Source organism: Pseudophryne corroboree, chromosome 11 (assembly GCF_028390025.1).
Source record: "Pseudophryne corroboree isolate aPseCor3 chromosome 11, aPseCor3.hap2, whole genome shotgun sequence".
NCBI lineage: Eukaryota > Metazoa > Chordata > Amphibia > Anura > Myobatrachidae > Pseudophryne > Pseudophryne corroboree.
Genome location: NC_086454.1, coordinates 184,863,966 through 184,885,180, shown reverse-complemented (window position 1 = coordinate 184,885,180; position 21,215 = coordinate 184,863,966). Strand labels below are relative to the sequence as shown.

Here is a 21,215-nt window from a genome sequence, read left to right as displayed (position 1 = left end):
TGTGGAAACTCAGGAACAGCGGAATCCGGTCCTGGAATGCTGAGCCCGCCTTAGGAGGCATCTGAAGGGTAAGTAATGGCGTCCAGATACCCGGATCGTGACAGCACCCCCCCCTTTAGGAGTGGCCCCAGGACACTTCTTAGGCTTTAAAGGAAACTTTGCGTGGAAATTTCGGACCAAGGCAGGAGCATGGACGTCAGAGGCATTGGTCCAAGAGCGTTCTTCAGGACCATAGCCCTTCCAGTCAATGAGATACTGAAGTTGACCGTAACGGTGACGTGAGTCCAGGATCTTGGCCACTTCATACTCAACGCCTTGTTGAGTTTGGACTTTCGGAGTTGGTGGAAGTGAGGAATGAAACCGATTCAAGATTAGCGGTTTCAACAGGGAAACATGGAATGTCCTGGGTATTTTTAAGAAGGGAGGTAACTGGAGTCTGTAAGCAACAGGATTGATGACTTGATCAATTTTGAAAGGACCGATGTAGCGAGGTGCAAACTTCATACTGGGAACTCTTAACCTCAAATTCTTCGTGGATAACCATACCCGATCACCCACCTTGAGAGCAGGAACTGCTCGACGCTTCTTATCCGCAAACTTCTTGTACCTGAACGATGCCTTGAGCAGAGCTGATCGTACGCTCTTCCAGATATTGGCAAACTGATGCAAGGTGATATCCACTGCGGGAACAGAAGTTGCTGGAAGCGGTTGGAACTCAGGGACTTTAGGGTGGAATCCAAAGTTGGTGAAGAATGGTGTTGAAGAAGATGAAGAATGATACTGGTTGTTATGACAGAACTCGGCCCAGGGAAGTAATTGAACCCAGTCATCTTGAGAGGAGGACACATAGATGCGGAGGAAGGCCTCCAAGTCCTGATTCACCCTCTCAGTTTGACCATTGGTCTGAGGATGGTAAGCCGTGGAAAACTTTAACTTGACTTGGAGGACTTGACATAAACTTCGCCAGAATTTGGCTGTGAATTGAACTCCTCGATCTGAGATAATTTCTTCTGGAAGACCGTGGAGTCGGAAGATCTCTTGTATGAATACTTGAGCCAACTTGGAAGCTGACGGAAGACCGGTGAGAGGAATGAAGTGTGCCATCTTGGTGAACCGGTCAACTACCACCCAGATGGTATTGAACTTGTTGCACATGGGCAAATCTGTAATAAAATCCATCGACAAATGGGTCCATGGTCGACGGGGAACAGATAGTGGAACCAGTTGCCCCGCAGGCGACTGGCGGGATACTTTATGTTGAGCACACTTTGGGCAAGATGCAATAAACTCCAAAACGTCCTTTTTCAGAGTTGGCCACCAATAGGACCTAGAGATAAACTCCAGGGTTTTTTGGATACCTGTATGTCCAGCAAAACGGGAAGCATGGGCCCAATGCATGAGCTTTTTCCTTAGTGTCGGCTTCACAAAACTTTTCCCTGATGGGGGCGTAGAGTCCATCCCTACCGTGGAGAATGCCAACGGATTTATAATAGGATGCTTGTCTGAAGACTCTGACTCATTTTCTTGCTCCCATGAGCGGGAAAGGGCATCGGGCTTGCGATTCTGAGAGCCCGGACAGAACTGGAGTTTAAAGTCGAACCTGGAAAAGAAAAGTGCCCATCTGGCCTGACGAGGGTTGAGACATTGTGCGCCTTTTAGATATAGAAGGTTCTTGTGGTCTGTAAGGATGGTGATTGAATGAGAAGCTCCCTCCAACAAATATCTCCACTCCTCTAGAGCGAGCTTGATGGCTAGCAACTCCTGGTCGCCAATGGCATAGTTGCGCTCCGCTGGGGAGAACTTCCGTGAGAAGAAACTGCAAGGATGTAAATGACCATCTTTAGCCCTCTGAGATAACACCGCTCCTACTCCAACGGAGGAGGCATCCACCTCTAAGATGAAAGGAGAGTCGATGTCAGGCTGTTTCAGGACAGGTGCAGAGATGAACCTCTGTTTTAAAAGATGAAAAGCTTGCATGGCTTCTTCAGACCACTTGGACGGGTTAGCACCCTTCTTGGTGAAAGCAGTAATAGGCGCCACAATGGTGGAAAAGTCTCGTATAAACTTTCGGTAATAATTGGCGAACCCTAAGAACCTCTGGACCCCTTTGAGGGTTAAGGGTACCGGCCAATTCTGGATTGCTTGTAGTTTCTCAGGATCCATCTCTAGTCCGGAACCGGACACAATGTACCCTAGAAACGGAATGGACTTGACTTCAAAGACGCATTTCTCTAATTTGCAGTAGAGATGATTGACACGGAGACGGGACAGAACCTCCTTTACCCAGAAACGATGTTCCTCTAAATCGTTGGCAAAAATGAGGATATCATCTAGATAGACCACGACATGACGGTATAGAATGTCTCTGAAGATCTCATTGACGAAATGCTGGAAGACAGCTGGAGCATTGCTCAATCCGAAGGGCATGACGAGGTACTCATAATGTCCGTCACGGGTGTTAAATGCGGTCTTCCACTCGTCACCCTCACGGATCCGGATGAGATTGTATGCACCTCTCAGGTCCAGCTTTGTAAAGATGGTAGCTCCGCTAACTCTGTCAAAGAGCTCAGTAATCAGGGGTAAAGGATAGCGGTTCTTGATGGTAATGTCGTTCAAACCTCTGTAGTCGATGCACGGCCGCAGACCACCATCTTTCTTCTTTACAAAAAAGAAGCCTGCGCCGGCTGGAGAAGAAGAAGGTCGAATGAACCCCTTTGCTAGGTTCTCTTTAATGTATTCCTCCATAGAATGTGTCTCGGGGAGAGACAACGGATAAGTTCGGCCTCGAGGTGGAACCTTCCCTGGAACGAGATCAATCGGGCAGTCCCATTCTCTATGAGGAGGAAGGATATCAGCAGAAGCTTTACTGAACACATCCGTGAAATCTTGATATGGAGGAGGTGGAACATCAGACGACCTGGGGGAGGAAGAACAGACAGGCAACACTTTAAACAAACATGTCTTAGTACAGGAGGAACCCCATGCCAGGATTTGCGTAGTCGTCCAATCAATTGTAGGATTGTGAAGACGGAGCCATGGAAGGCCCAGGACCACAGGATGTGTGGCTCTTGGAATCACTAAAAATGAAATAAGTTCGGAATGAAGAACTCCCACTCTCAGACGAACTGGTAGAGTCCTTAGAGAAATAACTGTATCAAAAATTTTACTGCCATCCACAGCAGTTAAGGAAAAGGACGAAGGAAGTCTCTCGGTGGGTAGGGACCACCGTTTAACATAGGCTTCAGTAATAAAGTTCCCAGCTGCTCCGGAATCCAGGAGGGCAATGACGTTCTGATAACGTTGAGCAACTTGAAGCGAGACTGGGAGGTTACAATCTTGAGGAGATGGAGAGGAGATCATTACTCCTAGCCGGCCCTCTCCTTGGCGAGCTAGGATTTGGAGTTTCCCGGACGTTTGGGACAGGCATTAATGGTGTGAGACGGAGCTGCACAATACAGACAGAGAAACTCGGAGAGACGTCTTCGGCGCTCAGCAGGAGTTAAACGGGAACGGCCAATTTGCATGGGTTCATCTGTAGTTGGTGACAGTTGGCGAGGAGGAGGAGTAGAAGATTTTGGAGCAGATGATCTTCCACGCTCAGTTGCTCTCTCTCTGAAACGCAAGTCAACTTTCGTACAAAGTGAGATTAGCTCATCTAACTTGGAGGGTAAGTCTCTTCATCTTTAATAACTCATCTTTAATACGCTCGGATAAACCATGCCAGAATGCAGCATACAGGGCCTCGTCGTTCCATGCCAGTTCGGATGCCAGGATCTGGAACTGTATAAGATATTGTCCTACAGTACGTGATTCCTGGCGTAAACGGAGAATCTCAGACGAAGCTGAAGTTACCCGGCCTGGCTCGTCGAAGATGCGCCTGAATGTTGACACAAATGCAGTGTAAGAAGATAGCAGGGTGTCGGACCTCTCCCATAACGGTGATGCCCAATCAAGGGCTGAGCCACTGAGAAGAGAAATAATGTAGGCAATTTTTGTACGGTCACTGGGAAAATTGCCAGGTTGTAGCTCAAACTGAATCTCACACTGGTTGAGAAATCCCCTGCAGAATCTTGGAGATCCGTCAAATTTTGCTGGCGTTGGAAGATGAAGACGTGGAGCAGAAATGGGTAAGGTGGGTGGGGTTATAGCTGGAGTCACTGTGGTTGACGCACCAGACGCGCCTGATCCACGGAGAGTTGTCTGAATCCCATCCAGCCGAGTAGAGAGATCCTGGAGACAGCGGATGATGTGGCCCTGTGCAGCCTCCTGATGTTCTAGTCGGGCTGCCAGTTCTTGCATCGGCCTGGCCGCTTGATCCTGGTCTCCGGCTGGATTCATTAGGTCAGTGCTTACTGTCACAACTGAGGGCCTGAGCTGACGGGAGGCAGCCTCAGTTGTAGGGGCTGAGATGTACCGGAACCTGGGAGGTTGTATCAGACCCCTGGACATGTAAGTAACATGAATAATAACTGCCCGAAGGCGTGACCACGACAACTTAGATAAAAGTCAATGATGTTTATTATGACAACTCCGCATCACAGCAGCAATAAAAGAAAACGTAAAAGTCAGCAAAGAATAAATACAGTTCCTGAGTACTACAGCATGGCAGGAGCCACAGGGCACTGGTAGTGTGAGATAGTTCTTATGATCTTCTAGATGGAAAGTCCTTACCAGGCCCGGCTGTAGCAATGGAGATAACCCAGGATTATACCAGCTGGTGTTCCAGGAAGAGCTGGGTTGCTGAAGGTAAAACAGCTGCTGTGGATACTGGCTGGAACCAGACTGTTGTTAGCACGGAGTGGATACTGGCTGGAACCAGTTAAATAATAAATGAACTTTGGGAGCGATGAAATGTGAACTGAAATGTAGAACTTGAGAGCGGAGAAATAATAATTCCGGTGGAGAGTGGTAAAGTGTAGAAAGGACACCGGCCCTTTAAGGGAAGCTGTACTCTGCTGGAAGCTGAGGCTGGAAGCAGGTAGTGTTGTAGCTGGAAACAGATGAATCCACAATGGATTGGAGAGTCAGGCTACACCGCAGGTGGAATGCTGGTGCGGGTCTCTATGGTGGAAGTCTTGAGACAGGAGCTGGAACCTGGAAGACAATCATAGAAGAGAGACAAACAGGAACTAGGTTTGACAACCAAAGCACTGACGTCTTCCTTGCTCAGGTACAGCTTACTTATACCTGCAGCAAGGAAGGGGTTGGCTAGGCAATTATGCAAATCAACAACACAGACAGCAGATTGGTGGAAATGATCAGATGACAGAATCCAAGATGGCTGCGCCCATGCAGACACTTGGAGGGAAGTTTGGTTTGTAATCCATGTGGTCTGGGAAACAGTAATGGCGGCGCCGGCCACCGGAGACAGGAGACGCCAGGCTGATAGATGCACATTTAACCACGCGGGCACAGCGGAGGCCGCGGCTGATGAAAAGACCACTCTGTATGTGGAAACTCAGGAACAGCGGAATCCGGTCCTGGAACGCTGAGCCCGCCTTAGGAGGCATCTGAAGGGTAAGTAATGGCGTCCAGATACCCGGATCGTGACAACAGGCACTTTATGGTGACATGGCAAGAAAAATCACTGAAAAGTGATTTTGATAAGTGTGACACCTGCAGATGATAATTGGTCAAAATGTTAGAAATAATGATTTTTGTGTATATAGTTTTTCAAATTATAAATATTCACTTGAAAAGCTTCAAAAAATCTTTATTTAAAATGGGAATATGCAGGTTTATTCAACATTGCACACATTGCTCTTTACTAAAGTTTTATTTTAAATGTTGGGTAATGCAAGTTTGGTCAACCATGTTACAACTGTCTTTATCTATGTACCCACTATACAATTATTAAAGTAAATTGCAAAAAATTGGTTGCTCATCCTGTTTTACTGGGTAGTGTTTTTAAATGACCATTTGGTATATTTCCGATAAACCAGACAACTGATGGTCACAAACACACTCCTTCGGTTATTGAATCGGTCAGCCAAGATAAAAAAAAATCTCAGCCTACTATAATAGTGCACTGTGTGGTACTTGGAGGTTCTCGATAAACTGACCATATTTTCTGCATTTTTTCACGACTAAGTCATGCTGCTTAATTGCTGACATATGAAAATTCAGTGTTGTGTGACATATAATTGGATTTTTAAACAAAATCACTTAGTGTGTACCTCAGATTTTGGGGCATTTGATTGTCAAGATGACCAAAAATATCTTCTAGTGTAAGAACAGTTTATGTTGTGGTTTCATAGCATAGTCGTTAGCACATCTGCTTTACACAGAGAAAGTCCTGGGTTTAATCCCAAGTGAACCCATATTTATTAAAAAATCCAGTAAAATGTGATCTTGATAAGAGTACTTACAGTAGATAATAATTGGTCAAGATGTTAGAAATAAAGAATTTTGTATATTTGTTTTCTTCAAATTTAAAATAATCACTTAAAAAACTTTGCAAAATGCTTACTTTAAAATGGATATACACATTTATTAATCATTGCAGTCATTGCTTTTTAATAAAGATTAATATTAAATGTTTAATTATGCAAGGTTGGTCAACCAGGCTATAACTTTCTTTAGCTAGGTGTACCACTATTAAGTATTGGGTCAATTTGCCAAAAAATATGGTGCTCTGTTTTTTTTTAAATTATATATAATGAAAGAACAATCATTTTGACGTTTCACCGATAATCCGGAACAGTTTACAAAAAATCACTATGACTGTCAGGACAACCAAAAAATTGAACAGTTTGTTTTTGTATTGCATATTGGTTTCATAGTGTAGTGATTATCACATCTGCTTTACACGCAGAAGGTCCTGGGTTCAATCCCCAGTGGAACCATATTTTTGCACTAATTTATGACTTATGAAAATTTTCTTCACTATCATTCTTATAACATCTGACCTGCTACTGCTCAATGTGAAATATGTCATTTGTTCACTTACAAAATTCAATTTCTTCTCTAAATATGGAAATAAATGTTATTTGTAATATCTATTAGCTTTTAATTATAAAATAACTTATTACAGCAAACAACTGATTAAAAATCTGGAGCAGATTCAAATAATCTTCTTGTTTTATAAGAAATTGGTAGCAATGTATCATATATTTCATTTATAGTAAACAAATAAATTGTAGTATCATATCTAACTACATTTTTCCATAAATCATCTTAACTGAGTACAGTTAAATAAATCACTTAAACCAACATTTCCATCACCAGTTCACCAAAGCACAGCTATTCTTTCCAGGACTTCACTGTTCACATGACTTCACTAGCAACTTGATAATGCTGCCAAGGTTTGGTATTGCATGATTAATGCATGATAAACTGCAATCATGTTTTGATGTAGCTAATATTCACTTCCAGATCATTTACTTTAAATGTAAATAAATATTTCCATAATTACTATGTGCAAGTTTAGCAAAAATGCTGATAGATTTGACTTCTGGATAGATAGTATATTGATTATTACTAAAGTCTTTTTCGAGTATTATGCCTAAGTTATGTTGTGAAAGGGCATTTATTTATATGTAGTATTTGTAATACAGGCACTTTATGGTAACATGGCAAGAAAAATCACAGAAAAGTGATTTTGATAAGTGTGACACCTGCAGATGATAATTGGTCAAAATGTTAAAAATAATGATTTTTGTGTATATAGTTTTTCAAATTATAAATATTCACTTGAAAAGCTTCAAAAAATCTTTATTTAAAATGGGAATATGCAGGTTTATTCAACATTGCACACATTGCTCTTTACTAAAGTTTTATTTTAAATGTTGGGTAATGCAAGTTTGGTCAACCATGTTACAACTGTCTTTATCTGTGTACCCACTATACAATTATTAAAGTAAATTGCAAAAAATTGGTTGCTCATCCTGTTTTACTGGGTAGTGTTTTTAAATGACCATTTGGTGTATTTCCGATAAACCAGACAACTGATGGTCACAAACACACTCCTTCGGTTATTGAATCGGTGAGCCAAGATAAAAAAAAATCTCAGCCTACTATAATAGTGCACTGTGTGGTACTTGGAGGTTCTCGATAAACTGACCATATTTTCTGCATTTTTTCATGACTAAGTCATGCTGCTTAATTGCTGACATATGAAAATTCAGTGTTGTGTGACATATAATTGGATTTTTAAACAAAATCTCTTAGTGTGTACCTCAGATTTTGGGGCATTTGATTGTCAAGATGACCAAAAATCTCTTCTAGTGTAAGAACAGTTTATGTTGTGGTTTCATAGCATAGTGGTTAGCACATCTGCTTTACACAGAGAAAGTCCTGGGTTCAATCCCAAGTGAACCCATATTTATTAAAAAATCCAGTAAAATGTGATCTTGATAAGAGTACTTACAGTAGATAATAATTGGTCAAGATGTTAGAAATAAAGAATTTTGTATATTTGTTTTCTTCAAATTAAAAATAATCACTTAAAAAACTTTGCAAAATGCTTACTTTAAAATGGATATACACATTTATTTATCATTGCAGTCATTGCTTTTTAATAAAGATTAATATTAAATGTTTAATTATGCAAGGTTGGTCAACCAGGCTATAACTTTCTTTAGCTAGGTGTACCACTATTAAGTATTGGGTCAATTTGCCAAAAATATGGTGCTCTGTTTTTTTTTTAAATTATATATAATGAAAGAACAATCACTTTGACGTTTCACCGATAATCCGGAACAGTTTACAAAAAATCACTACGACTGTCAGGACAACCAGAAAATTGAACAGTTTGTTTTTGTATTGCATATTGGTTTCATAGTGTAGTGATTATCACATCTGCTTTACACGCAGAAGGTCCTGGGTTCAATCCCCAGTGGAACCATATTTTTGCACTAATTTATGACTTATGAAAATTTTCTTCACTATCATTCTTATAACATCTGACCTGCTACTGCTCAATGTGAAATATGTCATTTGTTCACTTACAAAATTCAATTTCTTCTCTAAATATGGAAATAAATGTTATTTGTAATATCTATTAGCTTTTAATTATAAAATAACTTATTACAGCAAACAACTGATTAAAAATCTGGAGCAGATTCAAATAATCTTCTTGTTTTATAAGAAATTGGTAGCAATGTATCATATATTTCATTTATAGTAAACAAATAAATTGTAGTATCATATCTAACTACATTTTTCCATAAATCATCTTAACTGAGTACAGTTAAATAAATCACTTAAACCAACATTTCCATCACCAGTTCACCAAAGCACAGCTATTCTTTCCAGGACTTCACTGTTCACATGACTTCACTAGCAACTTGATAATGCTGCCAAGGTTTGGTATTGCATGATTAATGCATGATAAACTGCAATCATGTTTTGATGTAGCTAATATTCACTTCCAGATCATTTACTTTAAATGTAAATAAATATTTCCATAATTACTATGTGCAAGTTTAGCAAAAATGCTGATAGATTTGACTTCTGGATAGATAGTATATTGATTATTACTAAAGTCTTTTTTGAGTATTATGCCTAAGTTATGTTGTGAAAGGGCATTTATTTATATGTAGTATTTGTAATACAGGCACTTTATGGTAACATGGCAAGAAAAATCACTGAAAAGTGATTTTGATAAGTGTGACACCTGCAGATGATAATTGGTCAAAATGTTAGAAATAATGATTTTTGTGTATATAGTTTTTCAAATTATAAATATTCACTTGAAAAGCTTCAAAAAATCTTTATTTAAAATGGGAATATGCAGGTTTATTCAACATTGCACACATTGCTCTTTACTAAAGTTTTATTTTAAATGTTGGGTAATGCAAGTTTGGTCAACCATGTTACAACTGTCTTTATCTATGTACCCACTATACAATTATTAAAGTAAATTGCAACAAATTGGTTGCTCATCCTGTTTTACTGGGTAGTGTTTTTAAATGGCCATTTGGTGTATTTCCGATAAACCAGACAACTGATGGTCACAAACACACTCCTTCGGTTATTGAATCGGTGAGCCAAGATAAAAAAAAATCTCAGCCTACTATAATAGTGCACTGTGTGGTACTTGGAGGTTCTCGATAAACTGACCATATTTTCTGCATTTTTTCATGACTAAGTCATGCTGCTTAATTGCTGACATATGAAAATTCAGTGTTGTGTGACATATAATTGGATTTTTAAACAAAATCTCTTAGTGTGTACCTCAGATTTTGGGGCATTTGATTGTCAAGATGACCAAAAATCTCTTCTAGTGTAAGAACAGTTTATGTTGTGGTTTCATAGCATAGTGGTTAGCACATCTGCTTTACATAGAGAAAGTCCTGGGTTCAATCCCAAGTGAACCCATATTTATTAAAAAATCCAGTAAAATGTGATCTTGATAAGAGTACTTACAGTAGATAATAATTGGTCAAGATGTTAGAAATAAAGAATTTTGTATATTTGTTTTCTTCAAATTAAAAATAATCACTTAAAAAACTTTGCAAAATGCTTACTTTAAAATGGATATACACATTTATTTATCATTGCAGTCATTGCTTTTTAATAAAGATTAATATTAAATGTTTAATTATGCAAGGTTGGTCAACCAGGCTATAACTTTCTTTAGCTAGGTGTACCACTTTTAAGTATTGGGTCAATTTGCCAAAAATATGGTGCTCTGTTTTTAAAAAAATTATATATAATGAAAGAACAATCACTTTGACGTTTCACCGATAATCCGGAACAGTTTACAAAAAATCACTACGACTGTCAGGACAACCAGAAAATTGAACAGTTTGTTATTGTATTGCATATTTGTTTCGTAGTGTAGTGGTTATCACATCTGTTTTACACGCAGAAGGTCCTGGGTTCAATCCCCAGTGGAACCATCTTTTTGCACTAATTTATGACTTATGAAAATTTTCTTCACTATCATTCTTATAACATCTGACTTGCTGCTGCTCAATGTGAAATCATTTATTCACTAACAAAATTCAATTTCTTCTCTAAATATGGAAATAAATTTTATTTGTAATATCTATAAGCTTTTAATTATAAAATAACTTATTACAGCAAACAACTGATTAAAAATCTGGAGCAGATTCAAATAATCTTCTTGTTTTATAAGAAATTGGTAGCAATGTATCATATATTTCATTTATAGTAAACAAATAAATTGTAGTATCATATCTAACTACCTTTTTCCATAAATCATCTTAACTGAGTACAGTTAAATAAATCACTTAAACCAACATTTCCATCACCAGTTCACCAAAGCACAGCTATTCTTTCCAGGACTTCACTGTTCACATGACTTCACTAGCAACTTGATAATGCTGCCAAGGTTTGGTATTGCATGATTAATGCATGATAAACTGCAATCATGTTTTGATGTAGCTAATATTCACTTCCAGATCATTTACTTTAAATGTAAATAAATATTTCCATAATTACTATGTGCAAGTTTAGCAAAAATGCTGATAGATTTGACTTCTGGATAGATAGTATATTGATTATTACTAAAGTCTTTTTCGAGTATTATGCTTAAGTTATGTTGTGAAAGGGCATTTATTTATATGTAGTATTTGTAATACAAGCACTTTATGGTAACATGGCAAGAAAAATCACTGAAAAGTGATTTTGATAAGTGTGACACCTGCAGATGATAATTGGTCAAAATATTAGAAATAATGATTTTTGTGTATATAGTTTTTCAAATTATAAATATTCACTTGAAAAGCTTCAAAAAATCTTTATTTAAAATGGGAATATGCAGGTTTATTCAACATTGCACACATTGCTCTTTACTAAAGTTTTATTTTAAATGTTGGGTAATGCAAGTTTGGTCAACCATGTTACAACTGTCTTTATCTATGTACCCACTATACAATTCTTAAAGTAAATTGCAAAAAATTGGTTGCTCATCCTGTTTTACTGGGTAGTGTTTGTAAATGACCATTTGGTGTATTTCCGATAAACCAGACAACTGATGGTCACAAACACACTCCTTCGGTTATTGAATCGGTCAGCCAAGATAAAAAAAATCTCAGCCTACTATAATAGTGCACTGTGTGGTACTTGGAGGTTCTCGATAAACTGACCATATTTTCTACATTTTTTCACGACTAAGTCATGCTGTTTAATTGCTGACATATGAAAATTCAGTGTTGTGTGACATATAATTGGATTTTTAAACAAAATCACTTAGTGTGTACCTCAGATTTTGGGGCATTTGATTGTCAATATGACCAAAAATCTCTTCTAGTGTAAGAACAGTTTATGTTGTGGTTTCATAGCATAGTGGTTAGCACATCTGCTTTACACAGAGAAAGTCCTGGGTTCAATCCCAAGTGAACCCATACTTATTAAAAAATCCAGTAAAATGTGATCTTGATAAGAGTACTTACAGTAGATAATAATTGGTCAAGATGTTAGAAATAAAGAATTTTGTATATTTGTTTTCTTCAAATTAAAAATAATCACTTAAAAAACTTTGCAAAATGCTTACTTTAAAATGGATATACACATGTATTTATCATTGCAGTCATTGCTTTTTAATAAAGATTAATATTAAATGTTTAATTATGCAAGGTTGGTCAACCAGGCTATAACTTTCTTTAGCTAGGTGTACCACTATTAAGTATTGGGTCAATTTGCCAAAAATATGGTGCTCTGTTTTTTTTTTAAATTATATATAATGAAAGAACAATCACTTTGACGTTTCACCGATAATCCGGAACAGTTTACAAAAAATCACTACGACTGTCAGGACAACCAGAAAATTGAACAGTTTGTTTTTGTATTGCATATTGGTTTCATAGTGTAGTGATTATCACATCTGCTTTACACGCAGAAGGTCCTGGGTTCAATCCCCAGTGGAACCATATTTTTGCACTAATTTATGACTTATGAAAATTTTCTTCACTATCATTCTTATAACATCTGACCTGCTACTGCTCAATGTGAAATATGTCATTTGTTCACTTACAAAATTCAATTTCTTCTCTAAATATGGAAATAAATGTTATTTGTAATATCTATTAGCTTTTAATTATAAAATAACTTATTACAGCAAACAATTGATTAAAAATCTGGAGCAGATTCAAATAATCTTCTTGTTTTATAAGAAATTGGTAGCAATGTATCATATATTTCATTTATAGTAAACAAATAAATTGTAGTATCATATCTAACTACATTTTTCCATAAATCATCTTAACTGAGTACAGTTAAATAAATCACTTAAACCAACATTTCCATCACCAGTTCACCAAAGCACAGCTATTCTTTCCAGGACTTCACTGTTCACATGACTTCACTAGCAACTTGATAATGCTGCCAAGGTTTGGTATTGCATGATTAATGCATGATAAACTGCAATCATGTTTTGATGTAGCTAATATTCACTTCCAGATCATTTACTTTAAATGTAAATAAATATTTCCATAATTACTATGTGCAAGTTTAGCAAAAATGCTGATAGATTTGACTTCTGGATAGATAGTATATTGATTATTACTAAAGTCTTTTTCGAGTATTATGCCTAAGTTATGTTGTGAAAGGGCATTTATTTATATGTAGTATTTGTAATACAGGCACTTTATGGTAACATGGCAAGAAAAATCACTGAAAAGTGATTTTGATAAGTGTGACACCTGCAGATGATAATTGGTCAAAATGTTAGAAATAATGATTTTTGTGTATATAGTTTTTCAAATTATAAATATTCACTTGAAAAGCTTCAAAAAATCTTTATTTAAAATGGGAATATGCAGGTTTATTCAACATTGCACACATTGCTCTTTACTAAAGTTTTATTTTAAATGTTGGGTAATGCAAGTTTGGTCAACCATGTTACAACTGTCTTTATCTATGTACCCACTATACAATTATTAAAGTAAATTGCAAAAAATTGGTTGCTCATCCTGTTTTACTGGGTAGTGTTTTTAAATGGCCATTTGGTGTATTTCCGATAAACCAGACAACTGATGGTCACAAACACACTCCTTCGGTTATTGAATCGGTGAGCCAAGATAAAAAAAAATCTCAGCCTACTATAATAGTGCACTGTGTGGTACTTGGAGGTTCTCGATAAACTGACCATATTTTCTGCATTTGTTCATGACTAAGTCATGCTGCTTAATTGCTGACATATGAAAATTCAGTGTTGTGTGACATATAATTGGATTTTTAAACAAATTCTCTTAGTGTGTACCTCAGATTTTGGGGCATTTGATTGTCAAGATGACCAAAAATCTCTTCTAGTGTAAGAACAGTTTATGTTGTGGTTTCATAGCATAGTGGTTAGCACATCTGCTTTACATAGAGAAAGTCCTGGGTTCAATCCCAAGTGAACCCATATTTATTAAAAAATCCAGTAAAATGTGATCTTGATAAGAGTACTTACAGTAGATAATAATTGGTCAAGATGTTAGAAATAAAGAATTTTGTATATTTGTTTTCTTCAAATTAAAAATAATCACTTAAAAAACTTTGCAAAATGCTTACTTTAAAATGGATATACACATTTATTTATCATTGCAGTCATTGCTTTTTAATAAAGATTAATATTAAATGTTTAATTATGCAAGGTTGGTCAACCAGGCTATAACTTTCTTTAGCTAGGTGTACCACTTTTAAGTATTGGGTCAATTTGCCAAAAATATGGTGCTCTGTTTTTTTAAAAATTATATATAATGAAAGAACAATCACTTTGACGTTTCACCGATAATCCGGAACAGTTTACAAAAAATCACTACGACTGTCAGGACAACCAGAAAATTGAACAGTTTGTTATTGTATTGCATATTTGTTTCGTAGTGTAGTGGTTATCACATCTGTTTTACACGCAGAAGGTCCTGGGTTCAATCCCCAGTGGAACCATCTTTTTGCACTAATTTATGACTTATGAAAATTTTCTTCACTATCATTCTTATAACATCTGACTTGCTGCTGCTCAATGTGAAATATGTCATTTATTCACTTACAAAATTCAATTTCTTCTCTAAATATGGAAATAAATTTTATTTGTAATATCTATAAGCTTTTAATTATAAAATAACTTATTACAGCAAACAACTGATTAAAAATCTGGAGCAGATTCAAATAATCTTCTTGTTTTATAAGAAATTGGTAGCAATGTATCATATATTTCATTTATAGTAAACAAATAAATTGTAGTATCATATCTAACAACCTTTTTCCATAAATCATCTTAACTGAGTACAGTTAAATAAATCAATTAAACCAACATTTCCATCACCAGTTCACCAAAGCACAGCTATTCTTTCCAGGACTTCACTGTTCACATGACTTCACTAGCAACTTGATAATGCTGCCAAGGTTTGGTATTGCATGATTAATGCATGATAAACTGCAATCATGTTTTGATGTAGCTAATATTCACTTCCAGATCATTTACTTTAAATGTAAATAAATATTTCCATAATTACTATGTGCAAGTTTAGCAAAAATGCTGATAGATTTGACTTCTGGATAGATAGTATATTGATTATTACTAAAGTCTTTTTCGAGTATTATGCTTAAGTTATGTTGTGAAAGGGCATTTATTTATATGTAGTATTTGTAATACAGGCACTTTATGGTAACATGGCAAGAAAAATCACTGAAAAGTGATTTTGATAAGTGTGACACCTGCAGATGATAATTGGTCAAAATGTTAGAAATAATGATTTTTGTGTATATAGTTTTTCAAATTATAAATATTCACTTGAAAAGCTTCAAAAAATCTTTATTTAAAATGGGAATATGCAGGTTTATTCAACATTGCACACATTGCTCTTTACTAAAGTTTTATTTTAAATGTTGGGTAATGCAAGTTTGGTCAACCATGTTACAACTGTCTTTATCTATGTACCCACTATACAATTCTTAAAGTAAATTGCAAAAAATTGGTTGCTCATCCTGTTTTACTGGGTAGTGTTTGTAAATGACCATTTGGTGTATTTCCGATAAACCAGACAACTGATGGTCACAAACACACTCCTTCGGTTATTGAATCGGTCAGCCAAGATAAAAAAAAATCTCAGCCTACTATAATAGTGCACTGTGTGGTACTTGGAGGTTCTCGATAAACTGACCATATTTTCTACATTTTTTCACGACTAAGTCATGCTGCTTAATTGCTGACATATGAAAATTCAGTGTTGTGTGACATATAATTGGATTTTTAAACAAAATCACTTAGTGTGTACCTCAGATTTTGGGGCATTTGATTGTCAATATGACCAAAAATCTCTTCTAGTGTAAGAACAGTTTATGTTGTGGTTTCATAGCATAGTGGTTAGCACATCTGCTTTACACAGAGAAAGTCCTGGGTTCAATCCCAAGTGAACCCATACTTATTAAAAAATCCAGTAAAATGTGATCTTGATAAGAGTACTTACAGTAGATAATAATTGGTCAAGATGTTAGAAATAAAGAATTTTGTATATTTGTTTTCTTCAAATTAAAAATAATCACTTAAAAAACTTTGCAAAATGCTTACTTTAAAATGGATATACACATGTATTTATCATTGCAGTCATTGCTTTTTAATAAAGATTAATATTAAATGTTTAATTATGCAAGGTTGGTCAACCAGGCTATAACTTTCTTTAGCTAGGTGTACCACTATTAAGTATTGGGTCAATTTGCCAAAAATATGGTGCTCTGTTTTTTTTTTAAATTATATATAATGAAAGAACAATCACTTTGACGTTTCACCGATAATCCGGAACAGTTTACAAAAAATCACTACGACTGTCAGGACAACCAGAAAATTGAACAGTTTGTTATTGTATTACATATTGGTTTCATAGTGTAGTGGTTATCACATCTGCTTTACACGCAGAAGGTCCTGGGTTCAATCCCCAGTGGAACCATATTTTTGCACTAATTTATGACTTATGAAAATTTTCTTCACTATCATTCTTATAACATCTGACCTGCTACTGCTCAATGTGAAATATGTCATTTGTTCACTTACAAAATTCAATTTCTTCTCTAAATATGGAAATAAATGTTATTTGTAATATCTATTCGCTTTTAATTATAAAATAACTTATTACAGCAAACAACTGATTAAAAATCTGGAGCAGATTCAAATAATCTTCTTGTTTTATAAGAAATTGGTAGCAATGTATCATATATTTCATTTATAGTAAACAAATAAATTGTAGTATCATATCTAACTACCTTTTTCCATAAATCATCTTAACTGAGTACAGTTAAATAAATCACTTAAACCAACATTTCCATCACCAGTTCACCAAAGCACAGCTATTCTTTCCAGGACTTCACTGTTCACATGACTTCACTAGCAACTTGATAATGCTGCCAAGGTTTGGTATTGCATGATTAATGCATGATAAACTGCAATCATGTTTTGATGTAGCTAATATTCACTTCCAGATCATTTACTTTAAATGTAAATAAATATTTCCATAATTACTATGTGCAAGTTTAGCAAAAATGCTGATAGATTTGACTTCTGGATAGATAGTATATTGATTATTACTAAAATCTTTTTCGAGTATTATGCTTAAGTTATGTTGTGAAAGGGCATTTATTTATATGTAGTATTTGTAATACAGGCACTTTATGGTAACATGGCAAGAAAAATCACTGAAAAATGATTTTGATAAGTGTGACACCTGCAGATGATAATTGGTCAAAATGTTAGAAATAATGATTTTTGTGTATATAGTTTTTCAAATTATAAATATTCACTTGAAAAGCTTCAAAAAATCTTTATTTAAAATGGGAATATGCAGGTTTATTCAACATTGCACACATTGCTCTTTACTAAAGTTTTATTTTAAATGTTGGGTAATGCAAGTTTGGTCAACCATGTTACAACTGTCTTTATCTATGTACCCACTATACAATTATTAAAGTAAATTGCAAAAAATTGGTTGCTCATCCTGTTTTACTGGGTAGTGTTTTCAAATGACCATTTGGTGTATTTCCGATAAACCAGACAACTGATGGTCACAAACACACTCCTTCGGTTATTGAATCGGTCAGCCAAGATAAAAAAAAATCTCAGCCTACTATAATAGTGCACTGTGTGGTACTTGGAGGTTCTCGATAAACTGACCATATTTTCTGCATTTTTTCACGACTAAGTCATGCTGCTTAATTGCTGACATATGAAAATTCAGTGTTGTGTGACATATAATTGGATTTTTAAACAAAATCACTTAGTGTGTACCTCAGATTTTGGGGCATTTGATTGTCAAGATGACCAAAAATCTCTTCTAGTGTAAGAACAGTTTATGTTGTGGTTTCATAGCATAGTCGTTAGCACATCTGCTTTACACAGAGAAAGTCCTGGGTTTAATCCCAAGTGAACCCATATTTATTAAAAAATCCAGTAAAATGTGATCTTGATAAGAGTACTTACAGTAGATAATAATTGGTCAAGATGTTAGAAATAAAGAATTTTGTATATTTGTTTTCTTCAAATTTAAAATAATCACTTAAAAAACTTTGCAAAATGCTTACTTTAAAATGGATATACACATTTATTAATCATTGCAGTCATTGCTTTTTAATAAAGATTAATATTAAATGTTTAATTATGCAAGGTTGGTCAACCAGGCTATAACTTTCTTTAGCTAGGTGTACCACTATTAAGTATTGGGTCAATTTGCCAAAAAATATGGTGCTCTGTTTTTTTTAAAATTATATATAATGAAAGAACAATCATTTTGACGTTTCACCGATAATCCGGAACAGTTTACAAAAAATCACTATGACTGTCAGGACAACCAAAAAATTGAACAGTTTGTTTTTGTATTGCATATTGGTTTCATAGTGTAGTGATTATCACATCTGCTTTACACGCAGAAGGTCCTGGGTTCAATCCCCAGTGGAACCATATTTTTGCACTAATTTATGACTTATGAAAATTTTCTTCACTATCATTCTTATAACATCTGACCTGCTACTGCTCAATGTGAAATATGTCATTTGTTCACTTACAAAATTCAATTTCTTCTCTAAATATGGAAATAAATGTTATTTGTAATATCTATTAGCTTTTAATTATAAAATAACTTATTACAGCAAACAACTGATTAAAAATCTGGAGCAGATTCAAATAATCTTCTTGTTTTATAAGAAATTGGTAGCAATGTATCATATATTTCATTTATAGTAAACAAATAAATTGTAGTATCATATCCAACTACATTTTTCCATAAATCATCTTAACTGAGTACAGTTAAATAAATCACTTAAACCAACATTTCCATCACCAGTTCACCAAAGCACAGCTATTCTTTCCAGGACTTCACTGTTCACATGACTTCACTAGCAACTTGATAATGCTGCCAAGGTTTGGTATTGCATGATTAATGCATGATAAACTGCAATCATGTTTTGATGTAGCTAATATTCACTTCCAGATCATTTACTTTAAATGTAAATAAATATTTCCATAATTACTATGTGCAAGTTTAGCAAAAATGCTGATAGATTTGACTTCTGGATAGATAGTATATTGATTATTACTAAAGTCTTTTTCGAGTATTATGCCTAAGTTATGTTGTGAAAGGGCATTTATTTATATGTAGTATTTGTAATACAGGCACTTTATGGTAACATGGCAAGAAAAATCACAGAAAAGTGATTTTGATAAGTGTGACACCTGCAGATGATAATTGGTCAAAATGTTAAAAATAATGATTTTTGTGTATATAGTTTTTCAAATTATAAATATTCACTTGAAAAGCTTCAAAAAAATCTTTATTTAAAATGGGAATATGCAGGTTTATTCAACATTGCACACATTGCTCTTTACTAAAGTTTTATTTTAAATGTTGGGTAATGCAAGTTTGGTCAACCATGTTACAACTGTCTTTATCTATGTACCCACTATACAATTATTAAAGTAAATTGCAAAAAAATTGGTTGCTCATCCTGTTTTACTGGGTAGTGTTTTTAAATGACCATTTGGTGTATTTACGATAAACCAGACAACTGATGGTCACAAACACACTCCTTCGGTTATTGAATCGGTGAGCCAAGATAAAAAAAAATCTCAGCCTACTATAATAGTGCACTGTGTGGTACTTGGAGGTTCTCGATAAACTGACCATATTTTCTGCATTTTTTCATGACTAAGTCATGCTGCTTAATTGCTGACATATGAAAATTCAGTGTTGTGTGACATATAATTGGATTTTTAAACAAAATCTCTTAGTGTGTACCTCAGATTTTGGGGCATTTGATTGTCAAGATGACCAAAAATCTCTTCTAGTGTAAGAACAGTTTATGTTGTGGTTTCATAGCATAGTGGTTAGCACATCTGCTTTACACAGAGAAAGTCCTGGGTTCAATCCCAAGTGAACCCATATTTATTAAAAAATCCAGTAAAATGTGATCTTGGTAAGAGTACTTACAGTAGATAATAATTGGTCAAGATGTTAGAAATAAAGAATTTTGTATATTTGTTTTCTTCAAATTAAAAATAATCACTTAAAAAACTTTGCAAAATGCGTACTTTAAAATGGATATACACATTTATTTATCATTGCAGTCATTGCTTTTTAATAAAGATTAATATTAAATGTTTAATTATGCAAGGTTGGTCAACCAGGCTATAACTTTCTTTAGCTAGGTGTACCACTATTAAGTATTGGGTCAATTTACCAAAAATATGGTGCTCTGTTTTTTTAAATTATATATAATGAAAGAACAATCACTTTGACGTTTCACCGATAATCCGGAACAGTTTACAAAAAATCACTACGACTGTCAGGACAACCAGAAAATTGAACAGTTTGTTTTTGTATTGCATATTGGTTTCATAGTGTAGTGATTATCACATCTGCTTTACACGCAGAAGGTCCTGGGTTCAATCCCCAGTGGAACCATCTTTTTGCACTAATTTATGACTTATGAAAATTTTCTTCACTATCGTTCTTATAACATCTGACTTGCTGCTGCTCAATGTGAAATATGTCATTTATTCACTTACAAAATTCAATTTCTTCTCTAAATATGGAAATAAATTTTATTTGTAATATCTATAAGCTTTTAATTATAAAATAACTTATTACAGCAAACAACTGATTAAAAATCTGGAGCAGATTCAAATAATCTTCTTGTTTTATAAGAAATTGGTAGCAATGTATCATATATTTCATTTATAGTAAACAAATAAATTGTAGTATCATATCTAACTACCTTTTTCCATAAATCATCTTAACTGAGTACAGTTAAATAAATCACTTAAACCAACATTTCCATCA

General features: G+C 35.0%; 8 non-coding genes across 8 annotated transcripts; all 8 read left to right on the top strand.

Annotated features, from left to right (window-relative positions):
- The first annotated feature begins 6,772 nt into the window (after nt 1–6,772).
- Nucleotides 6,773–6,845, top strand: TRNAV-UAC (transfer RNA valine (anticodon UAC)). The gene has a single exon. It is a non-coding gene; the product is annotated as a tRNA-Val (tRNA).
- Nucleotides 6,846–8,772: 1,927 nt separating this feature from the next.
- Nucleotides 8,773–8,845, top strand: TRNAV-UAC (transfer RNA valine (anticodon UAC)). Its single transcript has one exon. It is a non-coding gene; the product is annotated as a tRNA-Val (tRNA).
- A 1,926-nt stretch (nt 8,846–10,771) lies between these two features.
- On the top strand, nt 10,772–10,844 carry TRNAV-UAC (transfer RNA valine (anticodon UAC)). Its single transcript has one exon. It is a non-coding gene; the product is annotated as a tRNA-Val (tRNA).
- Nucleotides 10,845–12,766: 1,922 nt separating this feature from the next.
- On the top strand, nt 12,767–12,839 carry TRNAV-UAC (transfer RNA valine (anticodon UAC)). Its single transcript has one exon. It is a non-coding gene; the product is annotated as a tRNA-Val (tRNA).
- A 1,926-nt stretch (nt 12,840–14,765) lies between these two features.
- TRNAV-UAC (transfer RNA valine (anticodon UAC)) lies at nt 14,766–14,838 on the top strand. The gene has a single exon. It is a non-coding gene; the product is annotated as a tRNA-Val (tRNA).
- Nucleotides 14,839–16,765: 1,927 nt separating this feature from the next.
- On the top strand, nt 16,766–16,838 carry TRNAV-UAC (transfer RNA valine (anticodon UAC)). Its single transcript has one exon. It is a non-coding gene; the product is annotated as a tRNA-Val (tRNA).
- A 1,927-nt stretch (nt 16,839–18,765) lies between these two features.
- Nucleotides 18,766–18,838, top strand: TRNAV-UAC (transfer RNA valine (anticodon UAC)). Its single transcript has one exon. It is a non-coding gene; the product is annotated as a tRNA-Val (tRNA).
- Nucleotides 18,839–20,764: 1,926 nt separating this feature from the next.
- TRNAV-UAC (transfer RNA valine (anticodon UAC)) lies at nt 20,765–20,837 on the top strand. The gene has a single exon. It is a non-coding gene; the product is annotated as a tRNA-Val (tRNA).
- The last annotated feature ends 378 nt before the right edge of the window (nt 20,838–21,215 follow it).